Here is a 6,000-nt window from a genome sequence, read left to right as displayed (position 1 = left end):
GTGCAGCCGATAGGCTTTGAGACAGAGAGTCCCTTTCCATCCTCTCCACTCTGGCATGGAAAGGTCACACTCAGGGCACACTCCATTCCCCCTGGCTGTGGTGTGACTGGTGTGGAGACGGGCACCCTGTCCCCAACTAAGAATCTCCCTCCTTTGGCAAACGTCAGAGCCCGAGGTCCCCGGCCCGCGAGCAGCTACATCCTGCTCTGTGACTCTGAGCTTCTCTTTCCCGAGGCAGGCAGTGCTCCCTGAACAGCACGGCATCTGCTGTGGTTTGTAGCTAAACAGACAATGGCTCTGGGCAGTTTGGAGAGAAAATGAAGTACCTATTAGCGTGTTTTGCAGTAGCCCCGCCTGGCCAAGCGCCTTGCTGGCTCAAGACACACTGGCCTGTGGAGGCAAATGCTGGCACGCTGGCCCCCGCCCTTGCCCCTGCTCAGCCCACCACCCCCCGGGGTACCCAGGTGCCCCTGGCACGCTCAGTCCCTGGCACACCCACTCCCTTCCCCACAATGCTCTCCTGCTCACTTTCGTATTTCCTTGGATCCTGGACTCACACTTGCCCTGCGTGTTCCGCACACCCTCAAAGCCTGCTTCATGTTCCCTCTGACTCTTCAAGGAGGCCGGGGTGGGTGCTGGGAGGCCCCTGGTTGGGGAAGCAGAAGACTGGGTCCCAAGCCTGCTCTGGTAGCTCTGTGAGTGGGTGAGTTACTCGGCCTCTCTGAGCCTCAGTTTCCTTGGGTGTAAAGCGGAATGGGTGTGACGTGGGGTAAATGAGATTATGAACGTGAAGCCCCAAGCACAGTGCTAGACACAGAGGAGGTCCCAAAAGGGAGTGGTGGTGACCGTGAGTGGTAAGTGCCCATCGTCCCCCACCCCAGTTCCTTGAGAGCCAGGCCGGCTTACACACCCAGGGCCCCTGGATTCTCCCTGCCTCCACACCTGCCATGCTGATGGGGCCCATCATCCTCGCGTGACAGGGCTCGGACTGCATTGACACTGGAAGATTTGGCAAAACTGGAGGACCGTGGGCTCAGCTCTGGGGTGGGAGGCATCAGTGATCCACGGGAGATTCTTCAGAGACGGCACTGGGGGCTCTGCCCAGGACAGGTCAGCACTGAGAAGACCCTGATCCGACATCAGGCCGACTTCTCCGCCAGGCACAGCAGACACAAGGCCCACAAGACGTTCAAGGGCCCCTGAAATGTTTTATTTTCTTTTAAAATCGGCGGGGGCGGGGAGGGGAATCCCATTTTAGGGCAGAAGAAAATGTTTCCATTTTTTTCTCACATCAGAAAAAATAAACTGTTTAGAGCCCATGAAACTTTATTATGGTGAAAGCAGCCCTGCGGCCACACTGCGGCCCTGGCCAATTCTTCATTCATTCAAATGCATTTTTGGGACAGGGTACGTCCCATCTGCTCTTTTTTGTTCCTTATGATCTTGTCTGGCTGCACACACATCTTTTTTTCCCTGAGATGAGGAAGATGAGGCTCATGGAGGGTAAATAAATTGCCTATAACTTAGAGGTGACAGAGGTGTGATTTGAACCCAGGTCCACCTGAGTCCAAACTCGTTTCTTCCCTAGACCACGCTATTTGCAGGTTCATTATCTGATTTGATTTACAGCATAAGGACAGGATAACCAGCTTTTTTTTTTTTTGCCTCACTGCGCGGCTTATGGGATTTTAGTTCCTTGACCAGGGATTGAACCCGTACCCTCGGCAGTGAAAGCACGGAGTCCTAACCACTGGACCACCGGGGAATTCCCAGCCCCATTTTAAAGCTGAGGAGACTGAGGCCTGGAGGAGAAGGGAGCATCTTGTTCACGAGTCCCTTCCTCCCAGTCAGTGAGGGTGGGGAACCAGCCCCTCCTTCTGAACCCTCCCTACTGCCTCTGCCCTGTCCAAAGCCCTTCCTGTGCCCCACACACACTGTCCCCACCCTCTGCCCTCCCTGTGGCCACGCCCTGGGAGGCCACCCTGCACACGTGTCTCCCCTGCCCTTCTTTCCCACCTTCCGCCTTTTGGCCGGTTTCCCAGCCCTTAGAGGGGCTGCTCAGGTCTGCACAGCATCCACATCCCACCTCCTAGCAAAGCTGGGGGCTGGCGCTGCCACCTGAGAGGGAGGGAGGAGAGAGAGTGCGAAGGTTTAGACGAAACCGTGGGTCTCCCAGACAAACGCCCCTCTGTATCTCGGGGCCTGTTGTGACTGGCTGCGGGCCAGCTCTCCCCACGGGCAGCTTGAATGGCCGGGATTGTTCCCCCGCCTCCTGTCCTGTCTGCCGCCCAGCGCCTGCCGCCCAGCGCCTGCCAGGCCCCAGCTCGGGCAGGAAAGGGGAGGGCTGTTCCTTCTGGAATGGAAGGTGTAGGAGGCAGGCGAGCCTTGGGGAGGGTGAGGGGCCACGTCCTGAACCAAACTGGGAGGCGGGAGAGTCACACAAGGGAAGGAGCGTGAGAGGGAGGTCACCGATCCCCGCCGTGCACTTTGCAAGAGAGCAAGCTGAAGTCCAGACAGAACAAGTGACTTGCCCAAGGTCACACGGCAAGCAAGTAACAGAGGTAAGACTCGAACCCTGGGCTCCTAACTTCCAGCCCAGGGTTCTTGCTGCCCCCTACATCAGACCTCCCTCTCAGGGTTTTGGTGGTGACCCTGCTGAACAGGTGATGTAATGAGCTCCATAGCCCGGGACACCGAGACGCAAAGAAAGAACGTCACGTGATAAGCTTACACAGAACTAGGTTCCCTCGAATTCTGTAGTAAAGTGCAGATGCTCCAGACAGAGTTTACATCCTTAACTCATTCATTACAAAGACCTTGAGGTTAACCAAGCCCTTGGAAAAGGAGGAGGGAGAGGCAGAGAATCAAAGCGAGGCCCCTGAAAGGTCAGCGTTAGGGGTAAACTCAGATGATTGGATTTTGTAGGACGGCATTTGCCTGGGTTCTTTAAAAAAAATAATAATAAGGAGTTAGCCAGGGGCACTGGGGGTCAGGGCACCTGGTTCCAAGGAGACTTGGTTTTTTTCCCTGCACTCCCACCCCCAATTTTTTTTCTTCCAGAGGTTCACAGTGGCCTGTCCATGGTGTATACAACTCAGGTACATCTCTATGTTCTTGCTTTCATAGGTGGCAACGAGAAGTAACTCAGAAACCTCAGTTGGTGTGTTTTAGAAACTTAGTGCAGTTACCAAGCAGGGTGGTTGAGGGCAAAGCTGAGGGGGAAACGTAGGGCCCGGTGGCACCTCATTGTGCTCACGGGCCAGAGTCCCTTCAGGTTGTCTTTGGTTCTTGCTGTTGTTATTACTGATCTTGTCTTGAATGAATCAGAAAGGAGTTCTGGAAAACGTACCAAATGAACTACCAATGAACCTTCCCGTCTGTGTGCCCTGGGCATCCCCGCCGGCCCTCAGCTTCCCCGTTTGTAAGGAGAAGGTGTGGGACTCAGCAGTTTTCAGTCTGGCTTCCACCAAATCCTCTGATCACAGGAGTTGCCTCCTAGGGCCATCGCAGAGGGTGTGTGGAGTGAAAGAGAAATTGTCGGGGGAGGAGTAGAAGGGAGCAGCTTAGCTCCTTAAACCTTTTGGAGGAGCTGAATTTTCCATCTTAAGTTCATCCCCCAAACTCTCCAACGGAAGCGTAGATCTCCTTTCACTCTGGACAGACACATAGAAAGTCTACCAGTTTCACTTTTTCCTGGCTGGCAGAATCCCCCTGCACCTCCCTCCTCCCCCTAGTTGGACTGGCTACCCCCAGGCTGCTGCGGGGCGCCGCCCTGGGCACTCCTCGATCCCTGGGTCCCTTGAGCTTCTCATGTTCATTCACTCCTCCACGTTAGTGGGGCACGTCCTCCAGGAGCATCCCAGGAAAAGGTGCATGGGGTGGGGTGGATTTTTTGTGAAGCTTCCTATGTCCCAAAATGTAGTTCTTCTACCCTTACTCTTGATATTTAGTTTGGCTTCTGTCCACTTCTAGGCTGGAGGTTATTTTCCCTCAGAACTTTGGAGAGCTATCTCAGAGCTTCCCTGCTGCTGCTGTCAAATCCACTGCTGTTCTGGTTTCATCTGAGTGTTCATCCTTTTATTGGTATTTGACCTTTTTTTGTTGTTGTTATCTATAGATGTGTGTGGGATATTCTCTTTAGGCCCTGTGTTCTGAAAGGTCATGATGATGACTCATCTTTTTTATTCATTTTTCTGGGGACTCCGTGAGTCTTCTCATTCTAAAAATTCATATCCTTCATTTCCAGGAAATTTCCAGGTATTCTTTGATAATTTCCTCCCCTTGATTTTTTCTGCTTAATCTCTTCTTGAATTCTTATCATTAGAATGTTGGACCTCCTGGAGTAATTTGTTTTTGCCCCTTTTCTCTCCCAATCTTTATTTGTTCCACTTTATGAGACATTTCTTCAACTATCTTCCAATAATTCTATAGAATTTTTAAATTTCTTTTATCACATTTTAAATATCCTAACACTCTTTCTCGTTCTTGGAATATTCTTTTCTTATAGCATTCTGTTCTTGTTTTATTAATGTAGTATCTCATCTCTCTGAGGATGTCGAAGTTTTCTTTTGCCCTTTGAAGGGCCCTTCTGCCCTTCTGTCTCTGTTTGCTTTAAACGCCTCCCTCTGTTCATTTGTTTGCTGTCTGTTCGTCGTGTTTGAGGCTTGTACCCTCAGAGGTCTGTTGACCCTTAGCTATCTGTTCCTATTTAAGACTAAGCCACTAGAAAACTCGTTGAATAAAAAAAGTTCAGGGGAAGCTCTGGGTGTGGGGGCCGGCTTATCAGCTAGTGGCCTCCCCATTGGCTGATTGGCAGGAACCTGGTCATTTCATTGGAGGATCGTGTAACATCAGTCAGTATCTGTCAACCGTTCTCTTTAGCTGGTCAGTCTCCCAAGAGCCTCTAATTTCCTGCCTGGAGGTTGAGCCCAGTGGCCCAGGGGGTTAAAGGGGCTAGATGAGCCCCACAATGCAGGACTTTACCTCAACACCATTTTTCAGCCAGAGATTAACCACCACCTTCCTTTTCCTTAAGTCTCAAAGTCAAATGTGCCTATGAATCACCTGGGAATCTGGCTAAATAAAAGGCACGTTCCCATTCAGCAGGTCTGAATGGAGCCTGAGATTCTGCCTTCCGAGCAGGGTCGGAGGGTTGCCAGCGCTGCTGATCCAAGGACCGCACTTTGGATGGTCAGCGTCTAGAGCCCTGCCATCCAGTGGAACTTTACGCAGTGGTGGACACGTGCTAGACCCACACTGATCAATACAGGAGCCACAAGCCCCAGTGGATGTTAGCGCTTGAAATGTGGCTCGTGCGACTGAGGCACTGAGCTTTTAATTTTATTTAATTTTCCTTAATTTCATTTAAATTTAGATGGCCAGAGGTTTGAGCCTCGGCCTTTGCCAGGCTGCCAAGTCACACTCAGCCATCAGCTTTTCCAGCGTTCAAACCTTGACTGGCCTCTCTCCAATGTGGTTGTCGTCTCTCCTTTCTCTTTGGCCTTATGGATCCATACGTCTGAATTCCTTTACTGTCATTCATGGGGGATTTCAGAAGGAAGCAGAGATGAAGACTTGTGTTCCATCTGCTCTTTTGGACCAGAATTCCCTCCTGCATTTTTAATTTTTATTTTATTTTTTAAATAAATTTATTTATTTATTTTGGGGTGTGTTGGGTCTTTGTTTCTGGGCGAGGGCTTTCTCCAGTTGCGGCGAGCGGGGGCTACTCTTCATTGCGGTGCGTGGGCCTCTCACTGTCGCGGCCTCTCTTGTTGAGGAGCACAGGCTCCAGACGCGCAGGCTCAGTATTTGTGGCTCCGCGGCATGTGGGATCTTCCCAGACCAGGGCTCGAACCCATGTCCCCTGCACTGGCAGGCAGATTCTCAACCACTGCGCCACCAGGGAAGCCCCCTCCTGCATTTTTTAAAAGACAAAGATAGATCCCACACTTTGTTTCTCCCAGGATGAAGCAAACCAGAGTTTGTCCTTCTTACCTGTCA

Source organism: Delphinapterus leucas, chromosome 1 (genome assembly GCF_059928025.1).
Source record: "Delphinapterus leucas isolate spDelLeu-1000000601 "Yukka" chromosome 1, BTC_Dleu_Yukka2, whole genome shotgun sequence".
Lineage (NCBI taxonomy): Eukaryota > Metazoa > Chordata > Mammalia > Artiodactyla > Monodontidae > Delphinapterus > Delphinapterus leucas.
This window is presented reverse-complemented; position numbering follows the sequence as displayed.